The 16,249-nt window shown below is 38.9% G+C and overlaps 1 long non-coding RNA gene across 1 annotated transcript in view; it reads right to left on the bottom strand.

Moving 5' to 3' along the window:
• Positions 1-279: 279 nt before the first annotated feature.
• Positions 280-16,249, bottom strand: part of LOC311442109 — a 66,412-nt gene continuing 50,442 nt past the window's right edge. The window contains exons 6-7 of the long non-coding RNA XR_014696448.1: positions 16,171-16,230; positions 280-1,240 (exon numbers count right to left, since the gene is read on the bottom strand). This is a non-coding gene — a long non-coding RNA (uncharacterized lncRNA). The remainder of the gene's footprint in view (positions 1,241-16,170; positions 16,231-16,249) is intronic.

The following is a 16,249-nucleotide window of genomic DNA, read 5'->3' as shown; positions in this document are numbered from 1 at the left end:
TGAAAAATAGATAAGGTGACAGGCACCGAGAGCTGAGAAGAGATGCCCCGTTAAATAGCGTTTTCTGACAAAGGGGGTTTTCCAGTGGTTTCTGAAATATCTCCATGCGGGTTCCATCAGGCCCGTTCTGAAGAGTAAGCCCACGAGTTGTGCAGATGTAAGGAGAAGATGAAAGCTGAGGTAAAAGTGGAAGAAAAAAAACCACCTCACTTAATTCTGTTAAAAAAAAAAAAAAAAAAAAAAAAAAAGCTTCAAATAGAAAAAAAAATACAATCTAAGTGGAACCTACTTGAATTTAATAATACACTGACTTAAAATCTTAAACAGTTAAAACCTTTCTCAGTATAAATCAGAAGTGTCCCAGACAATTTCAGATCACTATTTCAGCACCAATACGTAAAAAGAGCACAGCTGTCAGGGTTGCAGAATACATCCCACCAGAGCGTGGCTCAGTTCAGAGCAGTAATGTTTTTATTAGCAATTCTCCAGTTGAACCCAAACTTTTTAATTCTAACAGCAGCTGTTAGAAAGTGTTCACAGGGGAAAAGGCCTACTTGATTTCAACTTTATGAGAGAATACAAACAGCAACAGTTTAAATTGGGATCTTAAGAGAAACTGGAAAACCAAATGAAATTCAAGATCATGCAGAGCAGCAGTCTCCCCAGCAGCCATCCCTCCTCCTCCTCTGAGATGCTATGCCCACCGCTCCAGGTGTTCAGAGCAACATATTTCAGACCCTTTTATTTGGTCATCTTTGCTGATAGCATTCTTTAAACAATCTGGAAATGACGTAGAGGTGGATGTACGCAGCAGAGCAATGTATCCTGTGAATGCTTAAGTGGGGTACTACTGTTGGCAAGAGCTAACTTGTATTTCATACATCAAAGTACCTAACAAAGGTTATTGTAAAGACAGGGCAATGAGGACAAAGAGAAGACACTGGCCTGTGTTGGTTTGAGTAATCAGACCAATGGCAGAGACAGGAAGATGATCTCACGTTTTGTGTTACGGAAGAGACTTCAGGCTCCTCCACTGCTCCTTCCTTCAGTCAGCTTTACAATTCTCACAGGGAAAAGTTGATGTCACGATAACTCAGGCTCTGGGCCTTTCTTAGTAGAGGCAATGGTGACAGTGGAAATCAAAAGACAGTATGTTACAGTTTGTGCTGATGCCAATAGTGGTGGTGAACTGTAGGCTTTGAACTGTTGTATTAAAATCCTTCACAAGTTGCTATATACGCTGCAGAGGGAAACAAAAGTGCAGTTGAGCATAAAGTATGCAGCATCTGACAACACTGCAGTAAGGATTCACATTGTTCTCTGCATATGCCTACATGTTCTGACAAAAATAGGGATCATCAAATAATAAAACAAGAAATCAGTGTGCTAACTGTAGGCAAGAGTCCAACCTTTTTGGGCATCTGTCATGGGCAACAGTGAGTGACAACCGATAATGTCTTGTTGGACAGTTTCACCTCAAAGTTGGAACAGAAACAGCTAAGCCCAGGGAGCTAGGAAATAAAATATATATTAAAAAAAAAAAAAAAGAGAGAGAGAGAGAAAACTGCAGCTTTAATTGGTTTTAATAGGAAGTGGCTTTGCCACTTACACCATTTTGGCATTAATGCATCTAAACCACTAGATGGCAAGCAGCCACAGATGAGGCAGCCAGCAGCTAGACAGTCCGGTCAGTCCCCAAATGAAGTGGTTTGTCAGGAAAAAAAAAAAAAAAAAAAACCTTTTTTTTTTTTTTTAACTAACAATTTGAGAATGGTAAAACTTCTGTTAATGAATGGTAAGCCTGTGTTACTGAATTTGTATGCAGTTTGAAGAAACTTCACAAGAAAATGTGTTCAAAACCATTATCCTGCGATTCCCACAGCGGGCAATGCCCACTTAATGCATTCCTCCAGCCTCCCATCACAACATATCCCTTTTTTGGTTGTCATGAGACAACTATTTACAACAGCATACTCTAAGATAGTTCAGTTTCCTTAACAGCAAAGGAAGATAAAGTAACCATTACAAAGGTCCTTACTCCCAAAGTTAGGCTACATCTGGAGCTAAAACTAGACTGGATGTTCCTCCAGCACAGAACAAACATACTGCTCAGCTCAGAACAGTCGGATAAACCCCTGTTGTATGAAAGGTACGTGGAACTTCTGGAACAAAGAGAACCATTAGATCTGCTCTGAAGTTAAACTAGTCCAAAAAACACCACACAGTTGCGTATATGGGCCTCAGAATGAATTGCGACTGTTCCTATAAACTTTCAGAAAGAAAAATATCAGTGTTTGTAACTTCATTTTACTATCCCATTTATAAAGTATTTCATGACAAAAAGTGATACGAAGTCAAAGTCCACAATTTTTACACTAATTGATAAAACTTTCTTGAGTACTAACTGCTCTTAACATGTTATAAGACCTTCCATTATATCACAAGGGAAATCATCTTCAGCTAAACTATTACAGCAAGTTTCCTTTTGGACAAAAGCTTCCAAATCAATGACAAAGTGACAATGGGCAGCAGGAATCTTAAATCAGCAGTGAGATCTTGAAACAAGACCGCATTTTAAAACAGCTCATTGCAGAACCAAAATTAAAGCCCCTGTAAAGGATCAATAGTAAACATGCAGGTTATTAAACCAAATAAACACTACACTTTATATTTAGTAACCTAACTTCACAACTTTGTCTTATTTGTGCATTTTTTTCCCTTAAATGTTGCTTTTAGGAATCAAGTTAGATAACCAACTATAAAATCATAGGCAAAGTTCTCTGCTGCTGCCCAACACCTCCTGGAATAGTGCATGATGTAGATGGCTACCTATGCTGTGAGCTAAAGACTGTAGATTTCTACAGCTGCTGCAAAAACCTTTAGCTTTGCAGTCAGGACCATTTTTAGAATGAACAACAACAACAAAATACTCAAAAACCCTACTGCTGGCTGAGCACCCGTGTCCCCAGATGGCATCCTCTCCAGTTATTTTGCACACAGAGACAAAGCAAGATCCCTGACAGCCAAAGCAAGCAGCCAAAGGCTGCCGTTCATGTGCCCAGCCCTGCTGCGTGCCTCCCTTTGCCTGGACTCTGCTGCAGTTGGAAAGAGAGGCTCCGAGGGCAGCAGGCCCTCCCAACAGCACTTACTGCACTGAAGGTTGATATGCACCCCTCTTCCCGTCCCACCCCTCCAACCTGCAGCCCACAGATACCACTATAGGAGACGAGGGGAGACAGAGCTGGAACCGTACGGCGCTGGCTTTGCAGAGACCCATGCATTGTATGAAGCATGAGGCTCAACAGAACTGCTCTACCTCTGCTCTAAATCCACTCTTTGCCATTTAATTAATGAGGAAAAATACTTTTTTTTTTTTCCTGCGTTCTTTTTCAAAAGATTTTCTTATACTGCTCAGAAGCTTTGTGTCAGTACAAGACACAAATTATGTTTGGTTTTTTTTTTGGTTGGTTGGTTGGTTGGTTTTTTGTCTCAGATTTTTAGAAGAAGGCATGTGAGAGATGTCTTTGTTCCTGATCATATAAAGCTTGTCCCTCCACAGAAACAACTAGGAGTTTGGGGAGCAAAGCAAGGAGTCACATCTAGATTTACCAGACTAGGAAATAAACCTCATTAAGCTCTCTGGAGATCACTCCTCTCTCAGATCAGGGATGTATCTGGATGTGAGGATGTACTATTTCCATTTCAGTGCAGAACTGCAAGAAGAGATAGAAGAAATTCACAGGCCATTCACCAGCAAAGGACACTAGCAATTACTGCTGTGACAGTTTTCTTCTCTCCAAAGTGTCCCTAAAGGGTTTTTCAGATTAATGTTCCCAGGCTTTGTGGACTGAGTTAATCTCTCAGTGCATGTTATGTGCTTAAACAAAGAATTGCATCTTTTTCTGGCTACGTTACTAGTTCAGCAAGGATTTCATTTATGTCTTTTCTTTGGGATTAACGGTCTCCTTGAAGAATGCAGAGGATTTTTTTTCTGTAGTATGCTACATTTAAAAAAAAAATGCAGTCTGCTTTCTGCAGTGGCCTTGGACTACTAATTAACATTAACACTACCTTTGCCTCACACATTTTCAGAGTACATTGTTCTTAAAAACACTACTTCCATGTAATTTGGTCAACTGTTTTGCTGCTTTATCAGTTTCACTTTTAAATTATTTTTATTTATTGAAATATTTTAAGTATATAGTGGACTTTAATATGTAATGTAAACTAATGTTCAACCCAGGAAAAACAAAAAATGCCGCAAATACACAATTCAAATAGCCAAATATTAAGGATGGGATAGCGCCAAGTTTTCAACAACTGTGTCAAATGATTACACTGCATACTTTACAATATATTAGGCAGATTTTAAGAAATAGCATATACATGTATTAGTTATAAGAGCAAAAAAGGAACATTCTGTGCAATGCTGTGTGCTTCCAGTAAGCTTTACATTTTTCTTCCTCTCTTTGCACTTTAAAAATCCATAGTGTTCACAGACACATCTACAAAAAAAATCCAAGTTATTGAATCTGGGGGAAGTAATAAATTACAGTAGTTTTGTCACTGGAGCTGGCAAGCTCCTTACTTAAATTCTTGCAGAATTTGTACATTCCTTAAACACGTACATATTCAAATCTGCACGATCTTTACTGTTCAGTATGTTCTAAATGCTAAGCATTTCCTTTGTATGTACTTTTACGTGTTCAAATGAATTTGATTTTTGTCTTGCCTTCCTCAAGGCTAGAAATTCCAGTCATGTTCACTACAATCTAACATTCTCTTCTTACCTCTCTCATAGTTGGCTTAGGAAACTTTGCATCAGCCACTCACTTCAAACATAGCTTAGACAATTCATCTAACTATTGTAGCTCTGGAAGTCTATCAATATATAATGGAAACATCTCTATCTTTTGAGAAAGTTCACAATGTCAGCAGCAATCTTAAATGAAAAGTTCTCAAGGTTGTTTCCTTCACCTTGTAAAATATTAACTGTTTTCATTTATCGTTCAAGCCAGATATATGCTACTTTAACTATCATTGAGATAAGCATTATTTCCAGGGAACAATACATCTCAAATTGTAACTTACAAACCTGAATTACAAATGTGATGAGTAGGTGTTGCAAACTTCTTCTTCCCTCATACACATTGTATAAGGTTAAACTTTGCAATTACGCTTGCTGTGTAGGTTTGGTGCTGGTGAACGCATTATCAGTGAGAATACACAAGTATTCTCTGGGGATATAATTGCCATACTAAAATTATAGAAAAAGATTCTGCAGCAGTAAGCACTTAAAAATCTCTGCTAACCAGTGCTTGGTATCTTATTCCTCCATAAGCTCCAAGCTACTTTCCTTGAAGGAAACTATATTTGAAAGATACAGAGGTGCAAAAAGCCTACAGGAGACTCCTAGTTGCTATGCAAACACATGCTCATATACACTATTTCCTCTAACAATTATATAGAAATAAGGCTCTGTTCATTAAAACACTTCACAGCTTCTGAGTATTCATACAGGGTGATCCTCCTATATTTTCAAATTCAGCAACAAATGCTATTACACTTGCTTTGACCTCAGCATCACTTCTTTTTGCGTGAAATGGCCTTAAGACTTAAAATCAACAGTGACAATAACTCAACGAACATGTTAAAATATTCATCCTGGAAGGACTCATCTAGCGTTTCTTCAAGACATAACAGAGCTTGGGTTCTGAAAATGCATTAAATAAAAAATATTCTTGTAAAATATTCCAGTTTCTCTTTTCTTCTTTAAGTCATTGGAGATTTACTTTTAAAGAAGCTAGAAACATCCAGGAGTTATACTTTACAGATAGTAAAGCCTTATAGCTGACACAAAACAGGATAGCTTTTTTTTTTTTTTTTTTTTTACTACTTCAAGTACTTCAGTATTTGAACGGAAAAGAATCACTTAAATGGAATACCTTATAAAAGCTGAGAATACAGGATTTGTGAGTCACCATATACCACCTTCAGATTACCATTGTGTGATATTACATAATACTGTGAATGATCACCTGTAGAACAAAATTAATTATGAGTCAAGTATTTCTTCATGTCATACATTTCCATCTCCCTCAAGAGCTGACTTCCATTGTTAGCTGAAATAACCCCTCTGAACATACAGTGATCAGTTTGGCAAACTTTAAAGATTAAAATACCTCTATCCCCCTTATGGGACTTCCTCTAGCATTCATTATAGTTACGGCTAAGCGAAATACATTTTTGGGTTCCTCTTATTCCTTAGTGACAAGTAAGCAATCTCTTAAAACAGTCCCAAAATGTATTTCTCTCTTCAGGCTCAGGAACTCTCACGTTATCCTTCAACGGCTAAACTTCACTTCCAGTGCAAAACCCTGAAAATCCAATTAGAAAAGCTCATTAGCAATATGGGAAGCAAAGCTTCTCCTCCATCAGGAGATAACTTCTTTTCCCAAAATCTCCATTTTTGAGAAGAGCTCCCAAGAGGACCATCCATTAAAAGGTAAATAAACACCTAAAAACAACATAGGGGGTTGAAGAAAGTTAGACTCCCCTAAATTTCAATATAGGGGAACGATCTTGAGAATCAAAATCAACTCTGCCTCTAATCCAGATCTGCATAAAGTCACATTACTGACCTGCATTGCCTCAAACCGTATTGAAAATATGACTTCATTACATACCTTTCTCTTCAGAAAAAAAATACTATTATTCTGTCCTAGATTGAAGCCCAAGGCCATAAGACAATGTACTTTGATGAGCCCTTCATTTGTTCTCAGTTCATCAGGAACAAGGCTACTCTCCAAGTTTAGCTGCACTGCTATCCCAGCTGGCTCAGTCTGTAGGCTTACACAGAATAAACATAGGATGGCTTAGAGTCTAACGATGCCACCTGCCCCAAGCACTGTGCTGACGATGGACAAATAGAAAAGACAAGTGAGATCACTCATTATAGGAGATGCCTTTCTGAAAGTCCTCAAATACAAGATCTTGCATCACACTAACAAAATCATGGGCTTTACCAAACCTCTTCCATTAAGAAGGATTGTAATGGTTACAATTTGACTGAATAAATGGAAGTTTGTTGTTTTTTTTTTTCTACTTGACTGTATAGCACAAGCTCAGAGTGACAGGCAAAGCTAAAAAACAAAGTATATCTTCAAGAGGAAATGCAATGCAACAGCTTATTTAGTAAGGAAGCAAGAGGGGACTTTTTATTTTACAATTAAACCACAACGTTTGCAACTTGAAAAAGACAAACTAGAATGTCCATGCAATTCTAAAGGTTTGTGGGTGTGGGTGGTGGTTTTTTGAAGTGGCAGCATAACAATACGTGGGGCTAAATTCACAGTTGGAAGAAGCAACTAAAAGAAAAAGACAATGAGCAATTAATTTAGGTTAGTTGTTGCCTCAACTTCGCTATCCATTTTTTGCCTTTCCTCTCCCTCTTCAGACTCATTGTTTTGTTGCAGAGGGTAAAAATCTGCATACTACAACAGATGTCATCATCCTCTAATCCATTCCTGACCACACCTACAAGCTGGTGGGTACATTGGCTGTAGTAGCATCAAGACACTTGGGCATAAATAATTAGGCACCTTACTTATAAAGGAGTTACAGCTTTCATGTGACTAGGAAGGCATTATAGACATTTAATCGACTGTTTCCTTTCCCTGGTAATCATCAGGGCCACAGGTGCACCTTGATGCTGGTATGTGTACATACTCCGTAATTCTTACCTTCCTAAGAACTTGTGCTATGAGAAGTTATATAAATCCTACTAGATACTCTATTTTTACTAGGAAGTCTGCATTCCTACCACAAGTCACAGCCCAGTGGAAGAGAGGTTAAAAAGGAATGCAGTCAACCCTACAGTCCATAAGGGGGCCCAGATAAGCCAATCGAACAACAGAAGTCTTCCCGGGTTCAAGTTTACTCAAAAAGTAAACTTACATCAGAAGAGAAATCTCTCTCAGTGGAAGAACTTTCATCTTCCTGACCTCACGAGCATCACGTTAGAAACCTAAAGGCTCAGCACATGACACACTGCTAATCTGGAGCCATAAACTGTCACTAGTGCCTTTACGAACTGCTCTGCAGCTTGTGGGTCACAGATCACACCACGGTTCTTTCATCCGTACATTTCAAAAGGACTATGTATTTCAACATACATTTTTAGCTCTCCGTTTTCATCATACCTAAAACACAATTCTTTTCTGAGAAACCAGTAATAAGGCAGGCTCATAGCAACATGTTACAGGAGTCATTTAAAGTTTTTGTAAATGGTAGAATACTCCCACTCACATCCTGAAGAATGTTGGGAGGTTCAAACAAAAGGATCTGACCATATGTCTGAGACTAAACCAGCAGTGCATATCTTCTACCCACATCATACTCCTAAACCTTAATGTTTACTATGAAGCAAGTTCCTGTCCACTTGCATGCAAAACCTACTTGATGTTATCAGTCACGCTGAAAGTCCAATGCAAAGAGTGAGAAATTGTTCTGTCTGTGGCAAACTGTTCAAATTCCTTCTGTCAAATACAGAGAACCTCACAGCATAAGCACTATATAAGCACTTAAGCACATATGGCGCTTCTAACTATTTCACTGACACCGTGCCCTGAGCCTCTGACTTCAGTCACCTCCCCCTCTCTTAGGTATTAAATTGTGCAGAATGAAGCCCAATAATGTTGTTCATGACTTCAAATGTGGTATGCGAGTTCACTGCAGCCTAGGAAAGCACTAGTCAGGAAACTATGAAATCAACCTTTTTTACTGCAATCATGGCAGTTTTCCAAACCTTTACGTCACTAATTCCATGTGATTATTGAACAAGGAAAGTGAGCCATGATACTAAACAGTGAGATCTTATCCGTTACACAAATATGGAATATATGATTTGCAACAACATCGGCCCAATACCTGAGGTGCCTTGTTAATGTATAAATACAAAAAATAAGCAATCGTTTTCACTATACAACACTGAATATGCACAGGACTGAATAGTGGGTTTTCAAAAAAGTCCATGCAAAACTGCCCTCATTTTTTTTTTTTTAACTTGTTCTTAAATATTTAACAGAATATTTACATTTGCAGGATGAAGCCTGACAAGTTTGACTGACAATATTAAAATAACTTTAAAAAAAAAAAAAAAAAAATTTACCCCCCTAAGAACAATCTATTTTAAGGACCATGGTCACTTGTATACATCTGTAATTAGCAGTTACAATTGCTTCCCCATGAATAAAATTGTTTGCTTTAAAGTGCCATTTACTGATTTGTGTCCCCAGTGTGACATTACACGTTCTTTCCTGTGCTGAAAGTGGAGAGGTTTGAAGGTGCTGCAGGCCCCTAAAACTGAGACCTACACTGGCAGAACTGCTTCAAAATAGTTATGCAATAAGTCATTGTAAATTTGACAATTGAAAACATTGCCAAAGCAGTAAAAGCTGTTCAAATCTCAGATTTTGTTCTAAGCATATTATTAAAATCATAGGCTGCTTCCTGCTTTTTGAGTAGTGAACATAAACACACAAAGCTTCACCAGTTAAAAAAAAAAAATTCAGTATGCACTTTTTTTTTTTTTTTTGCAAACCAGACTTACATTTGGTCAATTTTCACCTGAACCAAAATCTATCGTCAATAATGAGAGGCAATGCAAAGACATTCATTTAAAGGTAATTCTATTTTTATAAATTCCATGAAGAAAAATTCTATCTCATCACGATCATCATGCAGAAGTACATAAGGAGGTTACAGCTGGGTAGTGCTGTGAAGAGACAAAAGCTATTTGCTCAAAACTGAACTGAAAAAACAGTAAGCTTCATCTTTGCTCACACCATCATCACCACTTTTGTTCTAAAAACACAAACTAAGAAGCACAGCTGTGTGAAAAACAAGCTTTATGCTAACTATGGGACACAGGCTACTTACGCATGGCTACTCTTCCACTGATAGTGTTCTTTTTATGCTTTTTGCTTCAAAACTGAGCAAAATAGATACTCACCAAAATACGGGGAAATAAAAAGAGCAGTAAAATTACATGAAAAGTGATTGCAAAATAGACACTAGAAAAATGCTCAATTCTTATAGGAGAAAGACAGGTTTTGAAAACAAGTGAAGCTTACTGCATCAATCATTTTAAAAGAATGATGATTCTATATTTAGGAAAGAAGTCAGACACTGAATTTCACAACCATATGTGGAAAACATTAAAGAGAAAACTGGATGGGATTGCTAAGGCAGTGTGGGACCAAGAATTGTTATTGTGTTTTTTTTTTTTGTTGTTGTTGTTTGTTTTTTTTTGTTTGTTTTTTTAATCCACCCCAGAACACCATAGGAGGGGGGAAAAAAAAATCACAAAAACCTCCCCTCTGCAACTATTTCTGAAGCGAGGTTGGCTAGCAATATGCAAAAGCCGACAGCACTGTACTGCCACAGAGACTGAATTATGCTGACAACATCAGAGCTGGTTGGGCAATTTTGGGACAGTTTCCAGTGTTACTCCCCATCCTGTGCTGGTTTATGAATAAATAGGAAATTTCAGTCTAATTATCCTGTACAATTTGTGAGATGAATAGACAGCACATGGAACAGAAAGACTTCCCAATTTTCCTTTGGAAGTGCATGGGAGGATTTTTATGGTCAATAAGCAGCACAAGTCTGCCAAAAGTTTAATGTGAACAGTAGAAAACTAGTGACTGTATTGTCAAAACACATAAAAATAAGTAGACTGAATAGGCATTGTTACTACTTTCTTCTGGATATGTACCAAAGGAAAGCAAAAGATAAGAACAGTCTTGCTCATAGTTCTCTAACAATTACCTCATTATTAGTTCCTTCCTTTATACGAATACATTAAACCTACTGAAAGTTTGTACAACTAAAAAGTCAAATATTCTTTTTTTGACCTCATCTAGTTTCTGCCAAATGGCATACAGTCATGCTGGCACTTACTCTGTTCAATCCTTTGCACATTCAGGGCATCGTATCAATACTGATTAATTGCCAGAATGCTTGTAGGAGACAAGCACATAGAAATATGACAGCCAGATGATACAAACTGCACTGTATTAAATCAGATCTTATCATTGTTGCTTTCCCCTAGTATTTTCAGCCTGGATAATGTAACTTAAATTGCACATACTCAATAAGCACACCATACAGTATACATCAATATAACTAAATACAAGCCACAAAATAAAGCAAAGTAAGGGGAAAGAGGGAGCAGATCATTTCTTTATAAGGTTAAAAAAAATAACATCTTGGAATTCTTATTTGAAAGTTATGCTGTGCAATTCCTGAACTTCCTTTTCATCCCAATGTTTCCCAGATACTTTATCCTTCACAAGACTGTTTTTGCCTCTGGGGAAAACACAGTATTTCCACTGTTCAAGCATTACAACTTGAAAGCACAGGACAGGAAATAAAGTATACTTAACTGAGTGAAATTCTAAGTTGCATTTACAGCCTGAAATAATGTAGGGACCCTAAGAGTGAAAGTCCTCCTCTTATAAAAACAGCATGGAGGTTTCATCACCAGTCTTTCCTTCTGTCACTGAAGGAGCATGCTGGCTCTTTAAAAGGGCATCTCCGCGATCCTCTCATTTTCTAAGGCAAGAATCTGAGAGGGGTCGAATGACTCATTAGGGCTCAAGGTCTCACAGGACTCACTAATGCTGCATCCCCCCAGGCAAAGAGCAAGCACATGTAGAACCCTGCACAGTGCTCCCAGGAGATGCATGGGAAGACAAGTACAACAGCAACTGTCACCTCCCTGGGAAACAGGCTGATGAGGCTGAGACAAAGGATGAAGTACACACTTCCAGTTTACTGTTCTGCCTTCTCAAACAGAAAGGAGGAGTTGCCCACGACTAAGCAGTTTTGCTAATAATTCACACTTCCACTACCTGGAATGAGAGTTCCACTGCTTAGCAATCTGCGTAAAGAAACAGGGAACACACCTGCGTAGGTCAGAACACCAACCACAACTTCACGACCATATCTTTACATTCATCTTCTTGAAACCAGCCAGGACAGTCACGTTTCAAAGACGACAGCAGTCTTCACTGACTGATTTCTAGACCAATTTCTCACCCTGTGACTCCTTAGCTCTTTTCTGTCACATTATAAAACCACAAGCATTAGAGATCTTGCGCACACCTGCACAGAGAACAGTGCCTCCCACTTCAGGCCCACAGGATGTACTCCAAATCAGTCCCTACATCACGTTGTATTTCATCACTTCTGGTGGCACTGGCTCTAAAAGATTATATAATATGCTCTACACCTACATAAACAGGGCACTTATCTGCGTAGTGGGTTTTAATCTAGGCTCTTTGCTTGCCAACTGTTACTCTGGGAGACAGATAACGCAAATAATTAACGTGCAGCATATTCTTCCAGCTGCTATGCTATGAAATAATTTCTTAGAAGTTATCCCAGAACTAGATTAATACTGATTATCAAGCACTTGATAATGACAGGCAGTAGTAGACTGACAACTGTAACACTGAACTAACAGCACACAGGAAGTGCTGATTTTCATCTTACTGACTTTCTGCCTCTGTTTCTCTTTGTTTCTCTTTTTTTTTTTCCTTCAGCAGTGACAAGAGTGAATTAAGAAACTTTTTTTTTCCTGCATGCAGACAGTTTTCTAACTCCCCTCCCTGCACCCCTATCACATCTCTGATAATAATATCTTTCATTAGTGATGGGCCAGCACTACCTACCGCCACAAGCTGAGTCACCTTCAGGTGGGTGCCCACAGTTTCAGGTGTGCCCTGCTGCTCCGAAACAGATGCTTCCCTCTTACAGCTAACCACGCAGGCTGGCTGTGCTGCACCAAATATCCACATCCGGCTTGGCAGCCAGAAGACAGACGGTAACAGTCATCAATATACGCAGCTCCATGCAGCATTTCGATTAGCCACCAGGTATATTGCAGGCAGAATCTGCCAGGGTTTGGTTGTTACACTTAGTTGTCAGAATTAGCAGACACTTCCCACGAAGTTTTCTCTGCCCTAAGAGCTGCAGAAGAGCCCACTGCCACTGCTTATGATGGGACAGAAGTTATTTCAGCCTTTGCAAGAGCCAATGACTTCACAAAGGCTTTTGAGCAGATGCCAGTTACTAATACACACACAAATTTACCAGGGTCTGGTAAAAAAAAAACAAGCCTTCCACAAATGTTTCATCAACTGTGACTCTCTGTGAGGAGCTTGCCCAGGACCTGAAATTAGTGAATCTAGGCAATGAAGACTCACTATTTAGGAAACAGATAAGTTCACAATTAAAGCTACACTTCTAAAATGGAAGTTTAAAATTAGCATGTCTGTATGGCTTTTAAACTGGAGTACCCAGAAGCTGCAGTGCATTGGATTAGGGCATGTTCAACTAATTTTATGTAATTAACCAAGACGTAGAATTCTTAAAATAGCTAGAACTGCAGTCCTTATACTGTCTCCTGCTTTGTCCTGTACCCAATCCCATTCACCCTAGTATATTTGCGGACTTCAGTTTCAACAGCATTAAACATTCTAATTTAGTGAAATATGTTGAATTTGTTGAGAGCACTATTTACATTGACAAAGCCAAAAATATTAGTTACTCTAAGAGCTGAGTGTTACGGATATATCAGCTGAAGGCACTCAGTACTTGGATGCAATTCCTGGAAAAGCTTCAGGAAGCTGTTCCATTAACAGTGCTAAATCAGTAGGCTTCATATTTCTCAGTCACAGTTACTAAACTGATTTATTTTTTTTTATTATTATTATTTGCAGAGGCTCCCAGGGTCTGATTTTTTTTATTATTATTTTTTGGTAAAACTGGGCTACATATTCTGAGCATTAAATGTTACTAGATAATATTTTGTTTGTATGTGAACAGAGTATCAGAGTATCACTGCAAACCCAATCAGGAGACTGCACTGACTTCTAAGGAAGCGTAAGGCTGCACAGTAGCATATAGAAGCACTGTTCTGGGGCGGTTGCTTAAAGATGAGAAATCACGTCTGAATTTGACCTGTAAGATGGTAGTCAAGTCAACACCCTTGAAATTTTCCTAAGTGTCAGTTAAACTCACTTTCCTGTTGAATGAACTCTCAACTCCTGGCTGGAAGAATCACAGATGAAATGCTTAGTGCTAGGACCTGAAAGCCTTTTTTCTTCAAAAACTACATTTTTACTGTAATTCTGTCTCACGGTTTTGGCTGGGATGGAGTTAATTTTCTTCACTGTAGCTGGTACGGTGCAATATTTGGGGTTTTCGATGAACATCAGTGGTATTAACACCAGGGGTTAGCTGTTGCAGAACAGCGCCTGCACAGCCAAGGATGTTTCTGCTCCTCACAGCACCCCTGCCAGCGAGGAGGCTCCAGGAGCTGGGAGGGGGCACAGCCAGGACAGCCAGCCCAGGCTGCCCAAGGAGATGTTCCATACCATGCCATGTCAGGGCTCAGCAAGAAAAGCTGGAGAAAGAAGGAGGGAGGGCACTCAGAGCGCTGGCGTTTGTCTTCCCAAGAAACTGTTTTGCATGACAAGCACTGCTTTCCTGGAAACAGCTGAACACCCATCTGCTGATGGGAAGTAGCAATGAATTCCCTGTTTTGCTTTGCTTGCAAGCAAAGTTTTTGCTCTACCTACTAAACTGTCTTTATCTCAAACCCAAGAGTTTTCTTACTTACAGCTTTCAAATTCTTTCCCCCATCCCACTGTCAGGGGGGGAGGAAGCAAGTAGCTGTGTGGTGCTGAGCTGCCTATCAGTGTTAAACCACAACGTGCTGCTACCACGGAGCTGCTGAAAATGATAAAATTTATCAGTTAAAGAAAAGGGGAGGGGCAGGAGGAGACAGGGAGACTCATACCCATTCCTCATTGAAAGGCAGCTATTGCTTATAACCAAACATTAGGAGAAACAAAAATCTCCTTCCATGAGACAAACAGGCTTGCCTTGAGGCTGGAAGCAGAAGGTATTTGCACATGATTAGGACAGAGTATCAGTCTGCAGCCTTCAGAATGTGGTGTGTTTTCAAAGATGTTCTGATTAACCAGACTGCCTGATTTAAGTGTCTCTTCTATAACTACTAAGTGCCTTTACTACTGCCTTGTAACAGTTCATTTTAAACTGTGACTGGATAGAAGTTTGACTGTGCTGATAATCCAGTTATGTTTAGGGAATTACTTTGCATCAATTGATTAGATTAAGAGACGAAAACAGGATTAGGCTCCATTTGCCATAGCTACATCAACATAGGCTTGTGTGCATGTCATAGGGCTTGCTGCAACAAATGAAGCAGAATCTTCTGAACTAAAGATGATATAGGCAAGAGCAGCTCTTTGCTATTTAGGTTAACCTGTGAATAAGTAAGGCAGGAATGCAGGGGAGGGCTATTATCTTTTCTTTGATTAACAAACAAACAAGCTGTCCTAATAAAAGCATAAGCAAATCTTACATAAGCAAATCTTATTTTCAAAACTTTGTCCTGCTTCTGTCATCACAGAAAGAACCAAAGCAAGCCACATCAGGAGTATTTCTTTTTTTTTACTGCAACACACAAGTAAACTGTGTTTATTTGTGTGGGGTATACTTTTACCAGCCCTAACTAGACTGCCAATCTGAAAGAGTACATCAAAACAAAAAGCAAAAGATGTGATTTTTCATGGGATTACCCATACACACAACCACACCACCAGACGTTGCATTTGAAGGTTTTACTATTAAATAAACCATAGGTAAAATCTAGACTGATTCTCTAACCCTACATTTCTATCTTGCAGTAAAATCTGAAACTGCTTTTTAGATTTGCAATGGGAAAGATTAGATGTGTGTATTCTTATCTTTAAAGAAGAAATACTTTTTGGTGGCAAGGACATATATTTGCAGTTAACTTGCCACACATCACTGCACATTATTTGGAGATCTCTCCCAAGCATTTTAAGAGTGATTCAGCAGTAATTCCAAAGCATTTCTCAGAAATTCTTTACCATGTATGGACACAGAAACTTTTCCCCTTTTTTTTGGAGTATGCTGCAACTTAACAAACGAGTGTAGCAAAGCAAGATTTCTGAAGCAACTTGAAAGTGGACTGTGTTCCAGACTTGCAAATGATCAATTATTTCAGTTTTGGGCTCAGCAGTTCACCACCAAAGAGGCAATATTACCTACCAGTTAAAGAGAGGTGTGTGAGTCTAGACTCCAGGCTCCATTCCCAGTAGTGTTCAAGACCTGTGAATTCAAGCAATCG

The sequence above is a fragment of the Aythya ferina genome, assembly GCF_964211825.1.
Source record: "Aythya ferina genome assembly, chromosome: 10".
Lineage (NCBI taxonomy): Eukaryota > Metazoa > Chordata > Aves > Anseriformes > Anatidae > Aythya > Aythya ferina.
Note: the sequence above shows the minus strand (reverse complement) of the source record. Positions and strands in the feature narration are given on the sequence as shown.